Genomic DNA, 24,149 nt, shown 5'->3' on the forward strand with positions numbered 1-24,149 from the left:
TGCTCTTGCGATTCTGGCCACGTGGAGACCAGTACACATTCCATTTTACACTGTGATTTTTTTAAGGAAGCCCGCTTGAGACTAATCTCCTCCTTATTGTCTAAGTTTTTAGGACACTCTGATGATTTTTATTTGAAGTTTTTATTACTTAACCCAGATGAAAAAAAATATTAATATAATGGCCAGGTTTTGTTTTATAATCTGCAAAACTCGATCTGATCTTTAGCAATGCATTTCATAAGTAGTTTATATATTTCTCTCTTCTCTTTTTAATTTTATTTACATGATGCATTGTTTGTATTTCTTTGTATATTGGTCTATTATTATTATTATTATTATTAATAATAAATTAATTCAATTTCTATACCGCCCTTCCAAAAATGGCTCAGGGCAGTTTACACAGAGAAATAATATATAAATAAGATGGATCTTATGACTGTAATAAATAGATAATTTAAATAAATAAATTTTAATAAATAGAGATAGATCTCTATGACCGTAATAAAGTTATGTTCTGTTCAACCTCAAATTGGATCTCAGATATCGATTAGTGAACACCTCTACTCCGCACTAGCAAATAACCAATTCATAGGAATTTAGCTGCTTATATAGGAGCTCCATATGTGCCACCCCAGCTGTTGGCCTGGGGAGTATAACTTTGTGTGCAGGACCTGTTGTTAGACATGGCTTTTCATCCAGCTAGGGATATGCTGGATCAAAGCAAATCTGTTTTATACATACATATTTGAATGGCTTCCAGATCACCTGTAGATCACCCTTCCTAGGTTTTTCTCTGGCTAGTAAATAGACACACTGCATCTAAGCTTTCTTTTTTCTTTTTAGAGAGAGCTACTTGCCTGGAAGGGAAAAATAAAGTCTCCACAGAGGAAAAGAAGACACTTCTCATAATCTTGACATAATCCTATTGCTCAATGTGAGCAAAGAAGCAATATAATTTTGTGTTACAAGTCTTCTAGGAAAGTCTGATGAACACTGAAATGCTGAATACTCAATTGGTCATTTTATTCAGTGTTTCATTCTCCCCCACAAGCAGTATTACACTGCAAATATTCTATCAATTTAGTTCCAGATGCTCAGACCAAGCCCATCTAAGTCTGATATTTTGTTTATTTACATGCTAATGAATCTCCTCTCCTCTAAAAAAAAGTGTCTGAGGAGATGTGTGATAAAAACACAGAGGTTCAGAAACTTTATTTTCAGTAGCTGCATTTTTTCCCCTTGCATGGATTGAAGTAGTTCATCACAGCAATACACAGACGAATCCACAGTTTAAATATATCATGCCTATGCTTATCAAACTGCTCTATTCAATCTGGTTGCTTTGTCTTCTCTCCCCTTCCTTCCAGGCAAGGTGGCATTTGGGAGAAGAAAGGGTCACCTCAGCTGGAACCAGTGGGAGCTGGTTAGTGGGTAGTTCACTAGGCTGTCTTGCCTTCTCCTTCTTTCCCTCAAAGCAAGATGGCTTTTTCCTAGTCTAAAAAGGACTTTGCCCATGAAATGTCCAGGTTTTAAAAGCATCAGGGCTTTAAAAGTGTCAGGGCTCGTCATTTTGCTGCAACCCCACACAGAGCCTATGGCTCCATTAGATTGCATCATGGCAGCCATTATGCCTTTCTGTCAAAAATATATATACCAAGGTGATGTATTTTGTTGTGATGCCAGCACAATCAAAATTTACACCACAACAGAGAATATTATGAATTCATACTGCCTTTTAACAGGATCACTTTTCAGTGCATTGAAAATAGGAACAAGTCAATAAGCCAAGCAAAAAATCATTACAAGGAGAAAGTACATTATGGACAAAATGTTAGCTAGGTTGTTTTCCAAATTCAGAAACTGAGCATTTGGACATTTCCAAATAAAACTGCTATAACAAAGCTCACAATCAATTTTTTTTCTGTTAATAAATGAGCACAATCTAAAATGACCTAAAATCATAGCTGTATACATGGCTCTTTAACATTAACATTTTTTTAAAAAATCAACACAAGATTTAACAGAATGAAGCATAACATTTGTAATTCACGCTTCTGGGAAAGATTAACAATAATCTATCTATCTATCTATCTATCTATCTATCTATCTATCTATCTATCTATCTATCAACTGCCCTTCCAAAATGGCTCAAGGCGGTTTATAACAGAATTAAAAATAATTAAAACCAGTTAACAATTAAAATCAAAATTATAAAAACAGAATAAAACCAATTAAACATTCAAACAGTTAAAAGCCCTGGAAAACCAGGGCAAACATTTAAAACAGTTTAGAGCAGTTTAAAAACCCTGGAAGGCCAGGCCAAACTGATAGGTTTTAAGGGCTCTCCTGAAAGACAGTAATAAACTCAAATTACGGATTTCTGCTGGGAGTGCATTCCATAGCCCAGGTCAGAGCAGCTACAGAGAAGGCCCGCCTCTGAGTCACCACCAAACTGGTGATAACTGGAGACGGACCTCCTCAGATGACCTTAATGTGTGGTGGGGATCATGCAGAGGAAGGCGCTCTCTAAGATAATTTGGACCTAAGCCATTCAGGACTTTAATGGTAATAACCAGCACTTTGTATTCTGCCGGAAACATATCGGCAGCCAGTGTAACTATTTCAAGACAGGCATAATATGGTCTCTCTGGGTTGCCTCAGAGACCAATCTGGCTGCTGCGTTCTGAAATAACTGACGTTTCTGAACGACATACAAAGGCAGCCCCATGTAGAGTGCATTGCAATAGTCAAGCCTGGAGGTTACCAACAGATGCATCACTGTTTTGAGGTCATCCTCTTCAAGGAATGGGCGCAGCTGTCGAATCAGCTGAAGTTGATAGAAATCACTCCTGGCCATGGCCTCCACCTGAAATACAAGGGTGAGGCCTGAGTCCAGGAGTACTCCCAAGCTGTGCACCTGCTCTTCCAGGGGAGTGTAACCCCATCCAGCATAGGAAGATCTAACTCACCCCTCAGATTCTGAGCCCTCACAATGAGCACCTCTGTCTTGCTTGGATTCAGCTTCAATTTGTTATCCCTCATCCAGCCCATTACTGCCTGTAGGCAGGCATTTAGAGAATGAGTGCCATTTCCTGAAGATGAAAACGAGAAGTAGATTTGGGTGTCATCAGCATACTGATAAAACTCAGGATCAAACCTCCTGATGACCTCAACCAGTGGTTTCATGTAGATATTGAAAAGCATTGGTGACAAAATGGAGCCCTGAGGGAAACAGCTCCTGTTTTGAGGAGCGACTGTCACCAAGCTCCACCATCTGGAATCTACCCGAGAGATAGGAATGGAACCACTGCAAAGCAGTGCCCCCTATCCCCAACTCTATCCACCCCCAGCACAGTACCTCCAGTGACTGTTGCTGGTGTCTATCTGATGTTTCTTTTTAGATTGTGAGCCCTTTGGGGACAGGAATACATCTTATTTATTTGTTATTTCTCTGTGTAAACCAACCTGAGCCATTTTTGGAAGGGCGGTATAGAAATCGAATAACTAACTAACTAACTAAATAAACTCCCCCAGGCGACCCAGAAGGATACCATGGTCGATGGTATCAAACACTGCCGAGAGATCCAAAAGAACCAGCAGAGTCACACTCCCTTTGTCGGTTCCCAGGTAAAGGTCATCCATCAGGCCGACCAAGGCTGTCTCAACCCCATAGCCAGCTCTAAAGTCAGTTTGAAATGGGTCTAGATAATCAGTTTGCTCCAAAACTGCCTGGTGCTGGTCGGCCACCACCCTCTCAATCACCTTGCCCAAACATGGGAGATTAGAGATTGGTCTGTAACTATCCATTGCTAAGGGGTCCAGGGAAGGCTTCTTAAAGAGCACTCTAACCATTGCCTCCTTCAGACAAGGAGGTACCCTACCGTCCCTCAGCGATGCATTTATGATATTAACTAGGCCACCTCCAACAATCTCCCTGCTAGACAGAAGCAGTCAAGTCAGGCAAGGATCCAGAGAACAGGTGGTAGGCTGCAATGCCCCAAGCAGCTTGTCAAGAAGGATTGCTGGACTCCTCTTCCATAGACCTTGCAGAGATAGTGGAGTCCAAGTTGGCCCGAATACAGGAGATCTTGTTCGCAAGGAACCCATTAAAAGCGTCACAGCAGAACGACCCTGGGGACTGATTTGAAGTAGAAGGAGCAGAGACTAAACTTCTCACAACCCGGGATAGCTTTGCTGAGCGCGAACCTGCAGTTGCAATGCACGCAGGCCAAAATCTCTTATTCACTGCACGCACTGCGATCACATAAGTCTTCAGATGGGTCATATGCTGCATCCTGTCAGATTCAAACTGAGTTCTCCTCCACTTGCATTCTAGTCACCTACCCAACTGCTTCAGCCCCCACAACTCCTCAGTATACCACAGGGTTGGAAGGAATGCTTAGGAGCAATCATGTCTACTGCTCTGGTGAGTTCCCTGTTGCAGGTTCCCACCAGGGCATCGACAGAATCACCAGCTGCACCAACATCAAAATCCTCCAAGGCCTTTTGAAATCCTACTGGCTCCAGCAGCCTTTTTGGATGGACCATCCTAATAGGTCCACCACCCCTGCAGGGGTGGACTGTGGCTATGAAACCAACTTTAACCAGGTAGTGGCAGGGGCGTAGCAAGGATGGAGTTGGCCCAGAGACAAAATTTTAAAATGGGCCCCCCTCAATGAAGCTCAGCCCATGAAGTAAAGAAATCTTAAATGAGGCTGAATAGTGGTAACAAAAAACATTGTGTGTGTGTGCCACAATAGAACATCACCCTAAATTATTTTTTTAAAGGTTTTGTAAATTGTGGACGATGCAAGAGAAAGACATGTTGTTCTGGTAGCTCCAGGTCTTAACACTCACATCAGTTTCAGAGGATGAATATAACTGAAGGAAGCCTGGGCGGGTGCATGGCTGGGGGAGTCAGTCATGTGACTTGCCTCTGGGAGGGCCCCCCAAGGCAGTGGGCCCCCAGACAACTGTCTCCCCTTGCCCTATTATAGTTACGCCCCTGGGTAGTGGTCTATCCATGACAATGGGGAAACCACCGGAACCTCCATCCACTGAACACCCCCCTGATCTGAACAAAAGACCAAATTGAGTGCATGCCCAGCAACACCCTGGTGGCGCAGTGGTAAAACTGCCACCCTGTAACCAGAAGGTTACAAGTTCGATCCTGACCAGGGGCTCAAGGTTGACTCAGCCTTCCATCCTTCCGAGGTCGGTAAAATGAGTACCCAGAATGTTGGGGGCAATATGCTAAATCATTGTAAACCGCTTAGAGAGCTCTGGCTATAAAGCGGTATATAAATGTAAGTGCTATTGCTATTGCTATTGCTAACATAAGTTGGTTCAGAAACTAACTGGGATAGGTCCATAGTTGACATGGCCGCTATGAACTCCTGTGGTGCACTAGACAAGCCAACCCCAAAGTGGATGCTGAAGTCCCCCAGCACCACTTTGTTAGCTTAGTTTCTCTCCCAAAATATTTGCCACATGCAATGCTGCGTAATTTGGACCAATTTTTAATGCCAATTTTCCTTTTAGTCACTTCCATTTGAAATGTACTGTACACTTTCCTCATTGATACAGATGTGTTCATGTGATTAGAGCACTGTAAATCACAGGCAATAAATGGGCCTTTTCAGCATATGCAGCAGAATTTTGTAGATCCATTTGTCATGCCTGCACAAAAGCAAGAGCTGTTCACAGCAGCAGGTCACTGAATCTAAATCATGGAAGAATGGCAGAATTAAGAGCAGTGCAGCTACAAGCATTTCAAGATAATGTGCTCTCATTGCTTGAAAAATAATGATCAAATACAGCAGACTTTGGAGAATCCTTGTTTGCAAGGAGATACGTAGCTTCTTTTCTTGCATGGATCAATGTGCAAACATTTAAATAATCCCTTTTCTTTGGAATATGCTTCAAATATATTGTTTCTGACTTATCATTGGTGTTTCTATCATTGGTTGAGTTTTCTCTCTGCCTACCCACTGTGTAAATGAGAGAGGGACCTAGTCCCCTTTTTAGGTGCATAGCAAGGTGCAAATGTGTGACTGGTTGTGGCAAGAAGGTAGATGAGGATATGCATTTGAATGTGCATTCCAGTCCCAAGTAGACTGTATTCTCATTCTCCTACTGTCTCAGTCCCACCCACAGAAGCTGGTCATGGAAGACTGGGGCTGGCATAGTCCACTCAGATATCAACAGGAAAAGAAGCAGAGAGCAAGAAGCACTAAAAAAAAAAAAAAAAAGCCCAGAGCAGGAACTGGGTAGCACAGCTGGGGGAGCACAGTCAGGAAGTACAGTTACACCAGCAATAGCTGGCTGCAACTGTGTCATTTGCAGGGATCCTCAACATTGGGCCCCCAGATGTTCTTGGACTTCAACTCCCATAATCCCCAGCCAAAGGCCACTGGGCCTGGGGATTATGGGAGTTGAAGTCCAAGAACATCTGGGGGCCCAACGTTGAGGATCCCTTAGGGTTGAGGGCAGTGGCAGAGCCAGGGAATAGAGGCATGGGTTCTGCCCATCCCCAGTGGCCCTGCCATGTGCACCAGTGATGCTCCTTGTGCATGATGTCACATGCACATGGGCGTGGCCCAATCACCTGAGGGCCAGTGAGAGCCCTCTGGAGAGCATTCCCTCTCTGGAGGGAGAGAAAGGGAAATAAATGCACCAAGCTAGTGAAGGAGAGAAAGGGAAATAAATGTACCGAGCCTGCCAGTGTTGGCTGGGAATGGAGGGCTCACATGGCCCTTCTGTGGCTCGGGGCTGGGTTCTTTGAATCCGTCCAATGGTGGCTCTGCCCCGGTTGAGGGAGATCTCCAATTCCACCCTCTTTGGTGCTACTCAGTCTCATCCTCTGGAGTTGTGTTTACTCCTTCCTCCTCTCCTTGATGCCTCTCCCATTAGAAGTCATTTCTAACATCAGTCTTCAGGCTGCTAGCTGAGCACTGCTGCCAGATCTGAATCTGGGATCCATAGTGCCATTGTTCCTGGGAATCTAGCAGAGATTATGGTGGTTCCGCTGCAGGGGCTGGGCCCAGGATCTCTGGAATATGGTCTTCCCCAGGTGTGGCCTCATCCAGGTGTTTCCTAGAGCTGTGAGGCATAGGTTTGAGTAGAGGAGTGATCTCCAGCTTTGGTTTGGGGTGTCAGCTGTCCACAAGCTTCTCTGAGGACTCCCCTGAGTCCCAGTCAAGGGATTCCTGACAGGTGTACATTTAAATGTGAATTTGAACTCAGCAAGTGATGTATGCATGCAAGCTGTTTTATGCACCTGGGTCTCCTTAGCTGTGGCCATTGTTCAATGGTGGAGTACATGAATTACATGTAGAAGGTCCTAGGTTCATCTCCATCTAAAAGGATCTCAGGTCCTGAGGCTGGAAAAACCTCTCTGTGAATCTTTGGAGCTTCTCCCACAAGAGCGTCTCTTCTCCCACAAGAGCAAATTGCCTTTCAATATTATGGGTTCTTATTGATCAATACTATTGCCCTTAAAACTGAATAACTATTTATGTGGGAGTCAAGCTGGTTGTCCATATTAGTAGTATTGAAACGCCAACCCTCTCTGGACTAGTGCTTTCACATCTTAATCTTACACTTGACCTCTAGGGCATATTCAGGAAGGGAGATGCCATCTTGTTCTGTTGTGATGAAATATCACTTGAAGCTCAGGGGAGCCACTTCACTCTAATGATTTGCTCATGGTGCTACCTGCCTGCATTGCAAATGGTTATCATGCCACAAAATGTACATGGCTTGGCGCTTAACACTTTCTTTTGGAAAACCAAAATCAGGTCTGTTGACTAGTGCTGAAAAGAGCATACCTAAGTAAACTGGTTGATTGCTTCAGAGAGTTTTTGTACTGTATTCTTACAATTGGTTTTGGTCACAAGCAAGCGAAATTGTGAAACAAAATGCATGGAGAAACAAGCCTTTCTTCCCCTGCCTCCACACTAGGGTTCAACTGATGGATGGTACCCAGAGTCTGTGACGGTACAAGTTTTATGGACAGAGGCTCTGTGCACAAGATTGGATGAACCTCTGTGGGAGACTGGGGCCAGCAGGCCTGATCTCCCTTCCCCTGTGTATTCAGTAACCATGACTGTTTTATAAGCAAGGCTACCATTGCTTTCCTTCTAGTTGATCTTCATAGTTCACTTCAGTGCTGTTACACGTAGGCACTCTGAAGCATTTCTAACCATTCTGTGGGAGAGCTACCCCAATCTCAGATATCTGCGGTTCTTCATCCCTGATTCTTAGCACGTGGGTGACAGACTTATGTTAAAGTCTGGCCATACTAGCTTGATTGTATCCACATCAATTTTTCTGTGGAAAATTGCAGTCTCCTCCTGAGATTGCCTGCTTGCTAGGTAAGATCACAGTTTTGTTCAATTAAGACCAGCGGACACATTGGATAGTGGTATACCTCCCTTTGGAAGTTAAAGGAAAGGATATTATCATAGTTAATGAAGAATAACCTAAAGTATTGTATTTCAGTTGCAGAACATTTTTCTACCTAACCTTTCTAACGTGCCTTCTGGTTTCGTGCTGAGTCTTTGAAGCTACACTTATTATATTGAATTGTACTCCCATGAAACCTATGGCTGTAAAACCCCAGAAATTCCCTACCAATAAAATGGAGACATAGTGTTTCATAAGACACTGCACTATAATTATGTCCAGCTGTAAGACTTATGCACTTTTAAAAAAATAGCTTTTTATCAGCTGATGATTTGTGAAAATGTCAAATATTCCCAGTAGGAATTTTGCACAGATTTAGAAGATATCTTGTGCATGAAAGGCCAATTGGCAGTCTATGGGCTGTATCTTATCCTCAAGATTTTTAGCGTGGGGATTCTATACTGAAGTTCTGTGCTACGCCATGCCTGTGTTTTGATGTGAGCATGGAAATGAGTAGCTGAGGTGCATAAAGGGAGAATTCTGACAGAATCTCTCCTGCAATTCACACTAGCAGGAATGGAGTTAATGAGTCCTTGGCTTGTGTCCTGGGTAATGTGGGGACAGGTGTGTAGGATGGTTGGCTGCCCCCCACACCCCCATTGCCTTTGTGCCCCCTTATTGCCACCACCTACCTCTGAAAAAGGGATGGGCAGCATGTATATGCCTCAGTGCTGGCCATCATGCTAGGAATGTGCATGATGGAGCCAGTTTGTGCGGGGGGGGGGTAGCTTTAAGAGACGGGGAAGGCGCTGCCTCCTTAGCCCCTGCCAGTTCGGACACCAGCAGACCGAACCAGTTTGGTGCTCCAGAAAGGGAGTGCTGAACTAGTTCTGTGCATTTCCCTACACCACGCCCCTTGCATGGATGTCAGAAGCATACCTACGCAGGGGGTATGGTTGGCATCAAAGCAGGCACATGCTGCACATCCCTCTCCCAGTTGGTGAGCAGTTCCTTTGCCAGCTGGGTGCTTCTTTTCTCTCTCTTGCTCTGAGTGAAAGGAAGCAACCAACGAAGGAACTCCTCGCCAACAGGGAAAGGGAACATGGAAGCGCCACATACCCTCTCCCAGCAAGTGATTCGTTCGCTGGCTATGCGCTCTTGTGGGGGTGGGTTCCCGGGGGGAGGGGGAGCTTAGGTGGCCCCCAGACCCTGATGACCCAGAGACCTTTGTCTCCCTCCCAGTCCAATAGTGGCTATGCCACTGTGTGGTAATGAGTCACTGGTTGAAGGCCATATTATTGGCTCAATATCAGCCCTTGCTGAGTTGAAAACATGGTTCTTGTTTATAATTACCAACCAGGGTCCCAGGAGGGATCGGCAAACTCTGAATTCATCCTGTGGAAAATGTTCCACAGATTCAGCTGGTCTTGATGCCTGTTTACAGAGCTCATCCCAGTTAGCAGAAAGGGCTTGATTGAGTCTGCCCCTCACAGAGCTACTAGCCTTTCAGTACTATGTATTCTTATTGCTCATTACATTTATATGGTTAAATTGCTTTGTGATTTTTTAAAACTTTGTTGTAAACTACCTTTATGAAAGTCCATTCAAAATGCAATGATTAATGTGATTGTTCTTAAAACAGTGCAAATATTAATATTATTAGTGTGGAAATCAAACTGGCTGTCCATGTTAGCGGCATTGAGCAATGGGCCAGCAGTGTTGAAACTCATATCTTATACTTGATTAACAGAGCTCATTTGCATAGGGAATTTCACAGTCAGATGTCATATTGTCCTGTGGCACATACCTAATTCAATTGTTTGATTGCTTCCGAATGCTTTTTTAACCTGTACTCTCATGGTGTCCTTAAAATCTTGAACAATCGTTGGCTTTTCCCATTGACTGTTCGGCACATAATGGCCTCATATTAGGCTTGAGCCCAAAATATTTCAGAGGCCATGGGGTTTGGCACCAGCGGGGGTGGTTCTTTAAGGGCAGGGGAGGGTGCACTCACCCCTCCCGTCACATTTCCCCCACCGGTGCTCCATTATTTTCAAGCCCCTCATGGCAGCAGCGTTCCTTCCTGCCAGCCCATTGCCCTTATTGGCCAGAAGTAGCGATCATGTGGGTACCCCTTGCATGCACGCACCCGTCTGCCGTGCGCACATGCAAATGCAACAGGCGCTCATGCGATCGCTACTTCCGGCCACTTCCAGCCGATGAGGGAAATGGGGCGGCAGGGAGGAATGCTGCTGCCATGAGCGGCTTGAAAAGAATGGAGTGCCGGTGGGGGAAATGTGGCGGGAGGTGTGAGTGCATCCTCCCCTGCCCTTAAAGAACCACCCCCACCGGCGCCGAAGCACTTTCGGGCTCATCCCTACCTCATATACGTCTGTACAAATAACTCCACACGTATCTTTGATAATTTCCATATATCTATACCATATTTTTTTTGGCAGAGCATTCTTATCCCTTGAAATTGCATATCTGTGTGTGGGTTCAAACAAAGTGTGTGGGTTCAAAGTGGGGACTCTGGTTTCCTCAGCCTGAGATATGGAGGGAATTTAATGTTGGTACTGCAGATGTTCATATATCTTGGTTTGTTGGAAGTAGCTGAGTTGAGCCAGAGGTAAACTCCCTGTGCCTCTCAGTGAACAGTCTTGGATGCTATTCCAGCTTGCCTTGCACTATCAAGTCTTTGCCTTTGACTATCAAGTCTTCCCTACATCATCAGGTGCCTTCTTCCATGAATTCCAGTGTAGATCCTTCAGTGACCTGCTGTGATGCTTTTAATGAGTTTTTCACCTCTAAAATCTCTCGCATTCCGATGAAACTGGATGTCTGTATGATAGCAGAGTCTGGTGGGGAGGTGACCAGAAAATACTCTTCCATGGTTAGATTGGATCAGTTTCAATTTGTGACTCCTGAAGATGGTTGCTTGGAGTGTTGCAGCCTACTACCTGTTATCTTGACCCTTGCCCGACATGGCTTATATCATTTGGTGGGGAGGCTATTAGAGATGGCCTTGTTAACATCATAAATACATCTCTGATGGAGGGCAGGATGCCTCCTTGTCTTAAGGAGGCAATTATAAGACCACATTTGAAGAAGCCTACATTAAACCCCTCAAGAGTTAGGCAATTATAGGCCAATCTCTAACCTTCCATGGTTGGGCAAGTTGATTGAGAGGTGGTGGCCTCCCAGCTCCAGGCAATCTTGGAGGAAACAGATTATCTGGACCCATATCAACTTTCGGGTGGGCTATGGGGTGGAACTTGAGACTGCCTTGGTAGGCCTGATGGATGATCTCCAGTCAGGAATCAACAGAAGTGTGATTCTGCTGATCCTCTTGGATCTCTTGGTGGGTTCTTCTTGGATCACCTGCAGGGGTTGGGAGTGGGAGGCACTGTTTTGCAGAGGTTTCGTTCCTAGCGCTTGGCGAGATTCCAGATGATGTCACTTGGAAAATACTCCTCCTCTAAATGGGAGGTTTAGAATGGCACCCACCCAGGGCTCTATACTGTCTCCTATGCTTTTGAACATCTGCATGAAACCGCTGGGGGAGATCATAAGGAGATTTGGTCCTGGCTATTACGAGTATGCTGATGACACCCAAATCTATTTCTCCGTATCATCTTCATTAGGGAATGGCGTAACAATTCCCACTGAGTCAAGGTCTCGTTATCCGTGGTTGTAAGCCAGAACAGAACCCCTGCGGATAATGAGAGCTACCTGTATTGTCCATTCGTTGACACTGATGGCACAATCTCCAGGTTCATTCTAACAGCAATTATTGAGGGCCATATGTGGTGAGAAGAAAAGACAATTATGCTTCTCCATTGACAAGGCAACTTGGTAATCTTTCAAACATGGAGAAAGGCAGTGAATATTAATAATCACCACTGTGGTTCTGAATTGCTAATTTGCATAAGTTACTGAACTATGACTAAACTTATATGACAGCAATTTTGTACTGCTCCTTGAATACAAACCAGATATCAATAAAACATTTCATTTTGAACTTCAATTTTATGGCCTGGCATATGCTTTTCATTTCTAATATTGTAAATATCTTACCACAGATCTGTATTTTCAATTATACGAAGGGGCATAATAGACCAATCCAGTTAGCGTGATTGAAACTCCAGTTTTCTGTCTGTAATGATGACTTTAGGGTCATCTACTGAACACAAAAAAAGAAAAGAAAAACCTAGCTTGGCTAGTTTTTTGGCCAGTTGCCAGAATTTCTTTCTTCTTTTTTTTTGGTGGTTGTTCCTCATTGTATCTTTTTATTCATACACTGTTTTTATGCATTTACAACCCTTTCCCATTAAGACTAAACCTGGAATAATGGGAAGAGAAGATAAGTGATGAGGGGCAAGTGACAGGTTTGGGTTGCTGTACTTGAAAGTTGTGTGTGTGTGTGTGTGTGTGTGTGTGTGTGTAGAAAGACACTCTAGGTTGCATGAAACAGCGAGCTGGAGTGCCTACTTGCAATGTAGATATGCCAAAGTGACAGGCTGAAGTATCTACCTTGGGGAAGAGTGATAATTGAGCGGCCATTTTCTGTGAACATGAGCCTCTCACCACCAGGAGTCACTCAGCTGCTGCCTCTCCCCACTTCCTTGTACCCACACTCACTTGCAGCTTCGCTTTCCTTCCCCCTGGGCTGCTGCCACAGCAACTTAGCTTCCAGGAGTTGTGGTGGAGGTGATGGAGGGGGAAGAGGCCTGGGTATGAGGTGTGGGAAGAGAGGCAGCAGGTGAACTTCCTTGGAGGTGGCTGGTGAAGTGAGGGGGCAGCTGTCCTTCTACCCCAGCCCTTGGTCCTGTGAACGCTTGGGCTGCCTGCAGTCCAAGCATGCACAAAGCCTGGTGTCAAGACTGCTGGGCAGTGGGGGAATCCTCCAATGCACCGTGCTCCTGGTGTGGTGCATTGTGGGATGCCAGAGAACTCCCCCTTCTGCTTCCTGGCTCTGCTGCTCACCCAGGCGCCACCCATGTGCCAAGCAAGCAGCAGAGCTTTAGAAGCAATAGTGATCATGTGCGATGAGTCATGTACGAGCCTGCCTCTCCGCCTGTCCTCCCCACTACCAGGTACATTGGTTGTGAGAATGACCCTAATGTGTCTCTCATGTTTGGGTATGCAGATTTAGAGCACATGAGAACTGCATGCAACCATCTGCAGAGCTATTGTTATGGCAACACATTCCTGTGGCAGACATGAGGAATTGTGCACAAAGCTAAATGGAATCTCTGTGTTCAGAAGCAGCAGGAGGCACTGCTGGGAGTGAAATGCCAGTTGTTGGGAGGAAAATAGAGGAATGGCTGTTATTCATGTAGGCTTTATGCTCCCCTTGTGGGCTTCCATGTGGCAACTGGCTGGCCACAGTGGCAAACAGGAAGCTGGGCTAGATTATCTGATCCAGGAGGGCTCTTATTTATGTATGTATCCCAGATTGCACACACGATGGAGACCACTCAAAGAAGCGCAGCTGCAATTAAATTATGTTATTCAAATGGAGGTTTGTTTATCCCTTCTGTGGTCAGGGTATTTCAAGGTAAAGGTGCCGCTCAACTGCTGTATGGTGTTCACTCTTGTGTCAACAGGTATTTCCACCCCCTGGAGGCAATCCAATCTAGGTTTTTGAGGGCTATTTTTGGAGTACCGCATTGTGCACCTAATGCTGCACTCCATTTGTAATCAGGCTCTATCTCACTAGAGGCTCAGGCCTGGTTAATTAAGATCAATATCTGGCTCAAATTGACATTTTGTCCTGAGGGCTTAGCTCCCTTGACCCTGACTGATGATTTTTTTTTTGTTTGATAGCTGCTTCCCTCGTAAATACAAAGCAATCTTATGTCCTTTATGTTTTGTTAATTAGAAGTTTGACTCAGTGACCATCCTGTAGAGAGGGTGGGGGGTGGAGTCAGAAAGGAAAGGGAGGAAAAAGTGAAGGGAGTAGTTTCTCAATAAAGCTTAGTTAAACATAAGCTTTATTGAGAAACTACTCAATTTTTCTCCTTCTCCTTTCCCTCCCTTTCCATTTTGACTCCACTCCCTCCCCCAGACTCTCTACAAGATGTTCACTGGGACAAACCTCTACTTAACAAAACATAAAGAAGTGCTAGATAGAATACAACATTTTTATTCAGGCTGGATGAAAACCCTTGCAGAGAAACTCCTAAGTTATGGACTTTCTCCTCTGGCTTTGGTATTCTTGGGTTACCCCGAGACAAGACCATAAAATAACACATTAGGGACATTGACTATCAAAGGGACAACAGTAAGTTCTCTTGCTTCCCAGAGGTCAGAAATTATAGCAAAGATCTCTCTCCAGCAAAATATCTGTACAATCTTGTTACAGTAAATCACCAGAGAGCTTTTACTTTAGCACACTTTAATGTATTACCATTGCCCCTATTGGAAGGGAGATACCTGCGAACACCTTAGTCCATGCAGAATGGATCCACCTGTCCTTGCCAATTGGGAGTGGTTGAAACCGTGGATCATGTATTATTATACTGTCAATTCTATAAAGACACTCATCACCTTTTTATAACTTAAATTTTAATCAAATTTCCAGGTAGATTAGATAAATTTTACACCTCCCTTCTTCTTTCAGATCTGAATACTGATGTCACTTTTAAGGTGCAAACTTTTGCTCTAGGGCTTGCTTTATTAGGAAACAGATGGTCAAATCTGTAACATAAATTCCTAAGAAGCGGGCTGGTTTTTGAATTTGATGTGTAATGAGGTAATGATTATGGTAGTTTTCAGAGATGTGCCTGAATCATTTCGGTGCTCCCTGAAGCCGAAATGTTTTGGTGCAGGGTGAGGGGTTCTCTTAAGAGCTAGGGCTGGGGGAGGCCCCACATTCCTTTGACATTCCTTTGACTCACATCTGTGAAGAGCAGACACAGCTTGAGGAGGTGAGAAAACCTTTCTAAACATCTAGCCTCCCCCGCTTCAAACTAACTAACAGGAGGAGGGGAGATTTTGAGGGGCTGGTTTCTCTTTAAGGGATAAGTCCTAGTCTGTCTGTCTGTCTGTCTGTCTGTCTCTCTCTGTTATTTGCCAGGGCTAGCAAATTCCAGTGTTTTTGTTTGTCCCTGCCTGGAGGGGGTGGAGTCAGCTAGTGCTAGGGGAGGCCTCACATTCCTTTGACATTCCTTTGATTCACATACTGTGTCTCAGTTGGAAGCCGCCTCTCTACATAAGAGGTGAAGGCCCAAGAGCATAGCAAACAGGGATAGCAAACAGGATGTTGGAGTTTTGCAGGAGTTTAGTCGGAAGTGTGCAGGGGAACCTGGAACAAGCCCCTGTGATCACAAGGAGCCTGGTGGAGAAGAGAACATAAGTACAAATCCCTCCCTCATATTCTTGGGAAGGGCTGTTTGAACAGTTAAATAGCTAACCATTACTGCCGAGACCTATCCTTCTAATAAACTATCTCTAAATAACAAATACAGTATGAAGATAGAAAGTCAGCAGGGGAGTGGGCACTTCCCAGTGTATTGCACAGAGTGCCACATGTATGACTATTTGCCCCATGGGCAGAAGTCATGGGTGTGTGCTCGGTGCAAGGAGCTCCTGGCTCTCAGGGAACAAATTTGTTCCCTTGAGACTAAGGTGGCGGATCTGGAGAAGCTCAGAGAGACAGAGAGGCATGTGGATGAGACCTTCAGGGACATGATAGAGGCATCCCACTCCAGGGCTGGTAGCTCCTCTGCTGTCAGGGAGAATGAAGGTCTTGGGCAAGGAGGACATCGGTCTGAGGAAGAGGGAAATGCTCCTTTAGAAGGGACCCCTTCAATGGATGATGAGCCCATATCCTCTCACACAGGGGATACTCCTCCGTGGGGTGGGGGCCTCCTTGTAGTGGGTGATTCGACCATTAGAGGTATAGAGAGATGGGTTTGTGACCCGCGTGTTGACCGCACGGTGACTTGCCTGCCTGGTGTGAAGATTGCAGACATCACGCAGCGTCTAGATAGGCTGTTAGGCAGTGCTGGGCAGGAGACAGCTGTTGTGGTGCACATCGGCACTAACGATGTGGGGAAATGTAGTCGGGAGGTCCTGGAAGCCAAATTTAGGCTGATAGGTAGCATACTGAAGTTAGTCCAGGACTCACAAGGTAGCATTCTCAGAAATGCTACCTGTTCCACATGCAGGTACAGTGAGACAGGCATTGCTGAGGGGTTTCAATGTGTGGATGAAACGGTGTTGGGAGGAGGGGTTTAGATTTGTTAGGCACTGGGATACATTTTGGGGCAAGCAGGGCCTGTACAAAAGGGACAGGCTGCACTTGAACCAGGATGGAACCAGACTGCTGGCACTTAAAATCAAAAAGGTTGCAGAGCAGTTTTTAAAATGATGCCTGGGGAACAGCCGATGGGAGCTGGGCAGTATCTGATTTGGCAAATGCCATCCTTTAAAGTGTGAGGGTGCAAAGGATTCAGATATAATAGAAGGGGACAGAGCAGAACAGCATAAAGAGCAGACGGGAGCCTGTGCCAGCTGGTCAAAGAGTCAAAAGAAAGCTAGCATACACCAGGGAAGAGATTCAGCATATAGGTGCTTATATACCAATGCCAGAAGCCTCCGAGCCAAGATGGGTGAGCTGGAGTGCTTGGTTGCTAATGCAGAAATAAATATAGTGGGCATAACAGAAACATAGTGGAACAGTGAGAACCAGTGGGACACTGTTATCCCTGGATATAAAATCTATAGAAAGGACAGGGTGGGGCGCCTTGGAGGTGGAGTAGCACTGTATGTTAAAGAAGGGATAGAATCTAACAAGCTAGAAAACCTAGGTGGACTGGAGTCCTCCACAGAAACCCTGTGGGTGACAATACAAGGCCTGAAAGGGAACGTGCTACTGGGGACATGCTATCGCCTTCCAGATCAAATGCTGACAGTGACTGGGAGTTGCAGCAGGAAATCAGGGAGTAGGGATGTGCAGGATCTGTACTGGGACTGGTGCTTTTTAATTTATTCATAAATGTTCTAGACCAGTGTTTCTCAAACTTTGTTGGTTCGCCGCCCCCTTTTAGAAAAAATTGAATGCTTAATGCCCCCCTGCCAAGCCCCGCCCCCAGGGTGGGGGGTGAGCTGCCCAAGCCCCGCCCCTGGAATGTCTCGCCCCTTGCCTAAGGCACTGCTGGGGGTTGGGCCAGCCCCGAGTAATGGTGAGGACATAGAGGACAGGAATACGAACTAAACTAGTAACAGAGTAAGTTTTAATGAGAAGGATGAGCCTGATGAGATTCTAACAATTTGTCAGTATTCGGCTCCATGTTTGTTAACAGCATTCTCAAATCTCCACGATTAGCTATCTGCAGCCTATTTCTTTTTTTTGTTATTAGCGTTGTTACTGCACTGAACCCACGTTCCACTAAATAAGACGAAGGGAATGCAATAAGAAGTTGAACAATAGTCCATAAACCAGGATAAAGTTCAGGAATCTGCTTCTGCAGCCAAAACTGTTGGTATCCAGATTTAAATTTAAATTTCAGCTCTTCATTTGTTCTTAACTCAATCAACTCTTCTTCTAAGTTTGGAGATGCTTCTGAAATTTCACAGGAAAATGGGTCCAAAAGCCATTCAGGTACATCCATTTTTAAAATATCCTGAAATCATTTTTTGAAGTCCAATTAAAGAGTTTCCAAATGTTGGCAATATTCAAGTAAATCTTCGTCATTTTTTTCTACTGTTGACAAATTTGGAAAGTGGATAAATTCTCCCCGTCCCAAGTTTCTTTTATGTATTTGAAGCTTTCCCACAAATGCAGAAATTACATTTTTAGTTTTTATTAGATTCAGGTCATCACCTTGGAGCTGAAGGTTCATTTCACTTAATTTGTTAAACAAATCTGTCAGATAAGCTATATCTGGTTTTGATTTTATCAAATCTGCTCTTAAAGTAGCATCTTTGTCTTCCAAAAACTCTAGCACTGAGTTGAAAAGGTTGGAAAAATGGCTCAAACTGGCTCCCTTTGATAGCCAACGAACTTCTGTATGAAGAAGCAGACGATTGTAATCTTCATCGTTCTCCATACAGAGTTGTCCAAATAACCTGTCCTGCAAAGAATTACCTCTGATTTTGTTCACTGCTCTGATGACGAGATGAAGTGAGCTATGTAAACGTTCACTCAGGTTTTTCGCTACTAGATGTTGCCGGTGAATAACACAGTGTACGGCCAATATATTTGGTACCTCTTCCTTTAAATGTGCCATAAAACCATTGTAGCGTCCAACCATCGCTGGAGCACCATCAGTAGCAACAGACAATATGTTATTCAGGGGAATTTCTTTCTCTTCAAAAAAACTTTCATTACACGAAATAATGATGCTCCTTTAGTATCAGTTTCTAAAGTTTGGGCAAACAATAACTCTTGGCAGATTTGTTGATCCCTTATGAAACGCACATAAGCGAGAAGTAAGGCTTCATTCCCTGGCAAAGTTGACTCATCAAGTTGCATTGAAAACTGAGATGTTTTTAAATAATTACATAGAGAGTTTTCAATGTTTTCAGCCATCTCATCAATTCTTCTTTGGACTGTGTCATTTCCCAAAGGAATTTTTTTGACAATATCAGTTGGTGACTTGTGTAGCACAGTCTGTAATATCTCCTTTATGGCTGGTTCTTCCCCAATAGTATGCGGTTTCCCTGATTTTGCAATAAGTAAAGCTATATTGTAAGAAGCACGCAACCCATTGTTACCTTGTTTGGAAGCTGTTGAAAAGATAGTTTCCAATTTGGGCTGTTTTACAAACTTTTCTTTGAGTCCTTGAAAATAATGCAAATCTTTATTCTTTTTATCTGGATGGATTTTTGTCAGATGTTCTTGGAGTCTAGAAGGCTTCATAGCTTCATTTGAGAAAACTTTTTGGCATATTATACACATTGGTAATGCATTATTTGAAGGAGACGGAATGAAACCATATTTCAAATAATCAACACTGTACTGCCTGCATTTGTTCTTTGCCTCAGACATGGTAATAACTGAAACAAGAAGCGTTGGAGTTCTGAGGGGCGGGAGCATTTAAAAAGTCGGTGGGCTCCCTCAACTGCATGTAAAACTAGTGACCGCCTTCCCCTGAAAAGTTTTGGCCGGCAGTGGGTGGAATAGCTGGAGGACTGAAGCCCAGGGCGGCAGCTGCCTGAAGACCTCCAGTGTCTTCAGGCAGCTGCCGCCCTGGGCTTCAGTCCTCCAGTGTCTCAGTGGAGTCTCAGTGGGCGGCAGAGGATTTAGCCGGCTCCCCTGCTGCGCCTGTGCAATGAGCCCCTCCCTTGGCTCATTGCGCAGGCGCAGCAGGGGAGCCGGCTGAATCCTCTGCCGCCCACCGATTGGTTCCTGGCGCCCCCTAATTTTACATGGAGCCTCCAACACCCCCTTGGATTGCTCCAACGCCCACCAGGGGGCGATACCGCCCACTTTGAGAACCATTGATCTAGACTTAGGGGTAAGCAGCTAGGTGGCCAGATTTGCAGATGATACCACACTCTTTCTGATAGTGAAATCCAAAACAGGTTGAGAGGAGCTCCAAAAGGATCTCTCCATACTGGGTGAGTGGGAGACAAAGTGGCAAATGCGGTTCAATGTTGGCAAGTGTAAAGTGATGCACATTGGGACAAAAAACCCCAACTTCAAGTATTTATTGATGGGATCTGAGCTGTCAGTGACTGACCAGGAGAGGATCTTGGGGTTGTGGTGGACAGCTTGTTGAAAGTGTCTACTCAATGTGTGGCAGCTGTGAAAAAGGCCACACCTGTAGTACTGCGTACAATCCTGGTCACCATATCTAAAAAAGGACATTGTAGAACTGGAAAAGGTGCAGAAGAGGGCAACCAAGATGATCAGGGGCCTAGAGCACCTTTCTTATGAGGCAAGGCTACAACACCTGGGGCTATTTAGTTTAGTTTAGAAAAAAGACGACTGCAGGAAGACATGATAGATGTCTATAAAATCATGCATGGTGTGGAGAAAGTGGATAGAGAGAAATTCTTCTCCCTGTCACATAACACTAGAACCAGGGGTCATCCCATGAAATTGATTGCCGGGAAATCTAGGACCAACAAATGGAAGTACTTTTTCATACAACACATAATCAACTTGTGGAATTCTCTGCCATGAGATGTAGTGACAGCCAACAACCTGGATGGCTTTAAGAGGGGTTTGTATAACTTCATGGAGGAGAAGTCTATCATCGGCTACTAGTTGTAGGGCTAAAGGCCACCTTTAGCGTCAAAGGCAGGATGCCTCTGAGTACCAGTTGCAAGGGAGTAACAGCAGGAGAGAGAGAATGCCCTCAACTCCTGCCTGTGGCTTCCATTGGCATCTGGTGGGCCACTGTGTAAACCAGGATGCTGGACTAGATGGGCCTTGGGCCAGATCCAGCAGGGCTGTTCTTATGTTCTTAAGAGGAGACGGGTCCTGGAAGCCTCCGCTGCCCTGTGCCGTCCCATCGCAGCACTGATCTTCAAAAAACTTCTCAGTGGCAACGTGTCCTACTGTCTCCTTTAAACCACCCTGCTGTGGCAATGGGATGTTTCCCCTAGCATCCCTCGCACAGCGTCGGCATGCAAATGGAGAAGCAAATGGAGAAAAACTGTCACGGAGGAGCTTTTTGGAGAACGGTGCCACGCGGGGCGGCTGAGGCTTCCAGGAGTGGCAGGTAGGACTTGCCCGCCTCCTCTTAAGGGAACCTCTCACCGCCCTTGGGATGGTGCCAAAATAATTTGGTGCACAGCCCTAGTAGTTTTATAGTAAGAAGTAACATAACTCTGTATTTTGTTGGTTGTTGCATCTGTTTCCTGGTCTTGGACCATACTAATAAACTTACTTTATTTATGTATTAATTAGAACATTTCTAGATTGCTTTTTAATTTTTTAAAAATGCAGATTAGCATACTATAAAAGGATAAAATAACAAAAATAGGAAATTCCACAGTAAAGAAGCACCAGATTCAAACTGCTTGGAACAGCTGTTATAAGAGCCATGAACAATTCTAAAAGGCCTAGAAGTATGAAAAGGTGTTTGCCGGATGCCTAAGAGACAGAAAAGTCGGCACTAAGCATATGGTTCTAACGACAAGAATGCCTCAAAGGGAAAGCAGGTAGTGAAATGCATGCGGAACATATTATTCCAGATTACCAAAGCAGGTGATCCTACAACATGTTGCAGTTGAATACGAGGATACACTTGTAACAGCCATTTTTCATATGGAGGGTTACTGCTCAAGCCTCCACCCCCTGCCAGCAGTTATACATTGCTGTAGTCTGGATTCTGCGATATGCAGTGCATGGTGCCTTAGTGTTGTGCACCCATTTATATTTAGCTGCACTAGAGACAAGATGCATTTACCCGCCCACCTGAAGATTTCATTTCTAGAGACTCTGTGGAAGGTGCTGAATCCTAAAGAATGACAACTCTAGAAACTCACATGAAAAAAAAAAAGAACATGCCATTTCCAAGAGGCCAAAATAGGAGCAAAAGAGGGACAAAGCCTTACAGTCTACACCAGGGCTGCTCAACTTTGGCCCTCCTGCAGATGTTGGCCTACAACTCCCATAATCCCTGGCTATAAACCACTGCTGCTGGGGATTATTGGAGTAGTAGTCCAAAAACAGTTGGGGGGCCTAAGTTGAGCAGGCCTGGTCTACACAGTGAGCCATTGGTCAAAGGGAAAAGTGTGCTCGCTGCTTCTGCAGCACTTAAAACCCTGCCAGCATGGTTTTCCCATAGTGGGGAGTCTCTGTGCCTACTAAGGAATGCATCACAGCACTCCCATCATTCCCAACGGGATTACTGTCAAAAGCGTGATGACATACTCCTTAGTAGGCATGATGCTGAACTGTCCATGGCAAATAGGGAAAGCTGGAACCTATGGATGAAGTGGGATAGTAGGTCTACCACTACTACCACCAGCAGCAACCAAAGGAGATCTGTGTACCTGGCTAGTAGTATATAAATAATTGTAATACATGGCAAGGTGAAGGGGAAAGAAGATAAAACTAAAGAAAGTTGTGAGGGATGTGTTGGAGGAGCATGGCTTCGCTCTCCCAAGTCTAGACCAGAGGTAGTCAACTTCTGAAGCCTAGGAGATCTAGACAAACACCTGGGTATTATAGTATGTGTATGTGTATATTAATTAAGAGGCCTGTGAGGACACTATCACTTTAAGAAGATTGAACTTGAATAAGAACAGCCCTGCTGGATCAGGCCCAAGGCCTAGATGGTCCAGCATCCTGTTTCACACAGTGGCTCACCAGATGTCTCTGGGAAGCCCACAAGCAAGAGGTGAGGGCATGACCTCTGTCTTGCTGTTGCTCCTCTGCAACTGGTATTGAAAGGCATCTTGATTCTGAGGCTGGAGATGGCCTATAGCCGTCAGACTAGTAGCCACTGACAGACCTCTAAGCCCCTTTTAAAGCCATCCAAGCTAGTACTTGGTGAGTACTATATAGTACTAAGTGACTCTGTAACACCTCAGTGGGAGCTGCACTGGGAAATAGAGCTAGCCTATTAGGTGCTCTCTGATTCAAACAAAGACTGGCTACATTTGCATGCAGAAGTGGAGTTGCAGAAGTGGAGATTGCAGAAGTGGAGTTGCAGGAGCCAGAGGTTTCCCTGTCATTATGTCCGAACGTGTGCAACTCTGGTCCCACTCATCCAGTGACCTGAGGTTGCACTCCACAAACTCTAATTTGCACCTTCAGTTTGTAGTGAGTTTTGTTGCTCATAACTGGGGTTTCATCAGCGGAACATTATGTGCAAATGCAGCACTGCAGTTGAAGGAGGAAGCTCTCTCTTCCTCAAGCAAGAAGGAAGTCCACACAGCCAGTTCCCCCTCCTCTCTGCATTCTCCCTGACAGCCTGTTCTCCATTTCATCTGAATATGGACAGGAGAGCATGGGGTGTGGGGGTGAGTGGAGTGGAACTGTGGGTCCATTGGACGGTTCTGCGTTATGTGTGAACATGGTCACTGTCTGATCATGTAAATAGTTAATAAGGTGTTGCTGTTTCTTTAATACAATTTGGATCCTGAAAGCTAGTACTACAATAATTTCACAAGACCCACTAGAACATGTGTGTGAGGGAAACTATGGGTGCAGTCCTTCGTGCAGTGATCCAACACTAGGATCCAAACATGCAGTAGTTTAGCATCACACTCCCATGGGAGATGTGTATGCAAAAGCTTCATTCCATGAGCACATCATCCTTGCTTCTTTGGTGCTATCCTTTTTCCCCTCTTTATCATAGCTTTGAAGCACTATAAAGAAACCATGTAAATCTAAATGATGATCAAGCATAAAAGTGGTTTTTTGGAGAAATATTTTAAAACCACAGATATATCAAATTATTTTCCCTCTGGCATATACTGAGTGTATTTATTTCTCCATTATGACAGGGAGGATAAAGTGATTGATGTCTCAATAAAGAACACGCCTCCTAATTCATTGGGTTAGAGCAAGTGGGTTAAAGTCCTTTAAATTAATCCCCACCACTATATATTGATTAAACTTCTGAGTTTGATCAATAAGGTAGAATGTTGCCATGAAGCTCTTGAAAGGATTCCAACGTTCTTTGCTTCTCAGTTATTATATAACTAAAAGAAAAATGGTCCATATATTATTATGGGGACATTATTTCAAAAAGCATTGACTACAACTGTGCAGTATAGTTTTTTAATATCTGAATTATTTCTCACTCTTGCTGCACAAATATATTAAAATG

General features: G+C 44.6%; 1 pseudogene; it reads right to left on the reverse strand.

Annotated features, from left to right (window-relative positions):
• Positions 1-17,648: 17,648 nt before the first annotated feature.
• LOC128351268 (SCAN domain-containing protein 3-like) lies at positions 17,649-19,405 on the reverse strand (annotated as a pseudogene).
• Between the last annotated feature and the right edge of the window lie 4,744 nt (positions 19,406-24,149).

This window comes from Hemicordylus capensis, chromosome 1, assembly GCF_027244095.1.
Source record: "Hemicordylus capensis ecotype Gifberg chromosome 1, rHemCap1.1.pri, whole genome shotgun sequence".
Lineage (NCBI taxonomy): Eukaryota > Metazoa > Chordata > Lepidosauria > Squamata > Cordylidae > Hemicordylus > Hemicordylus capensis.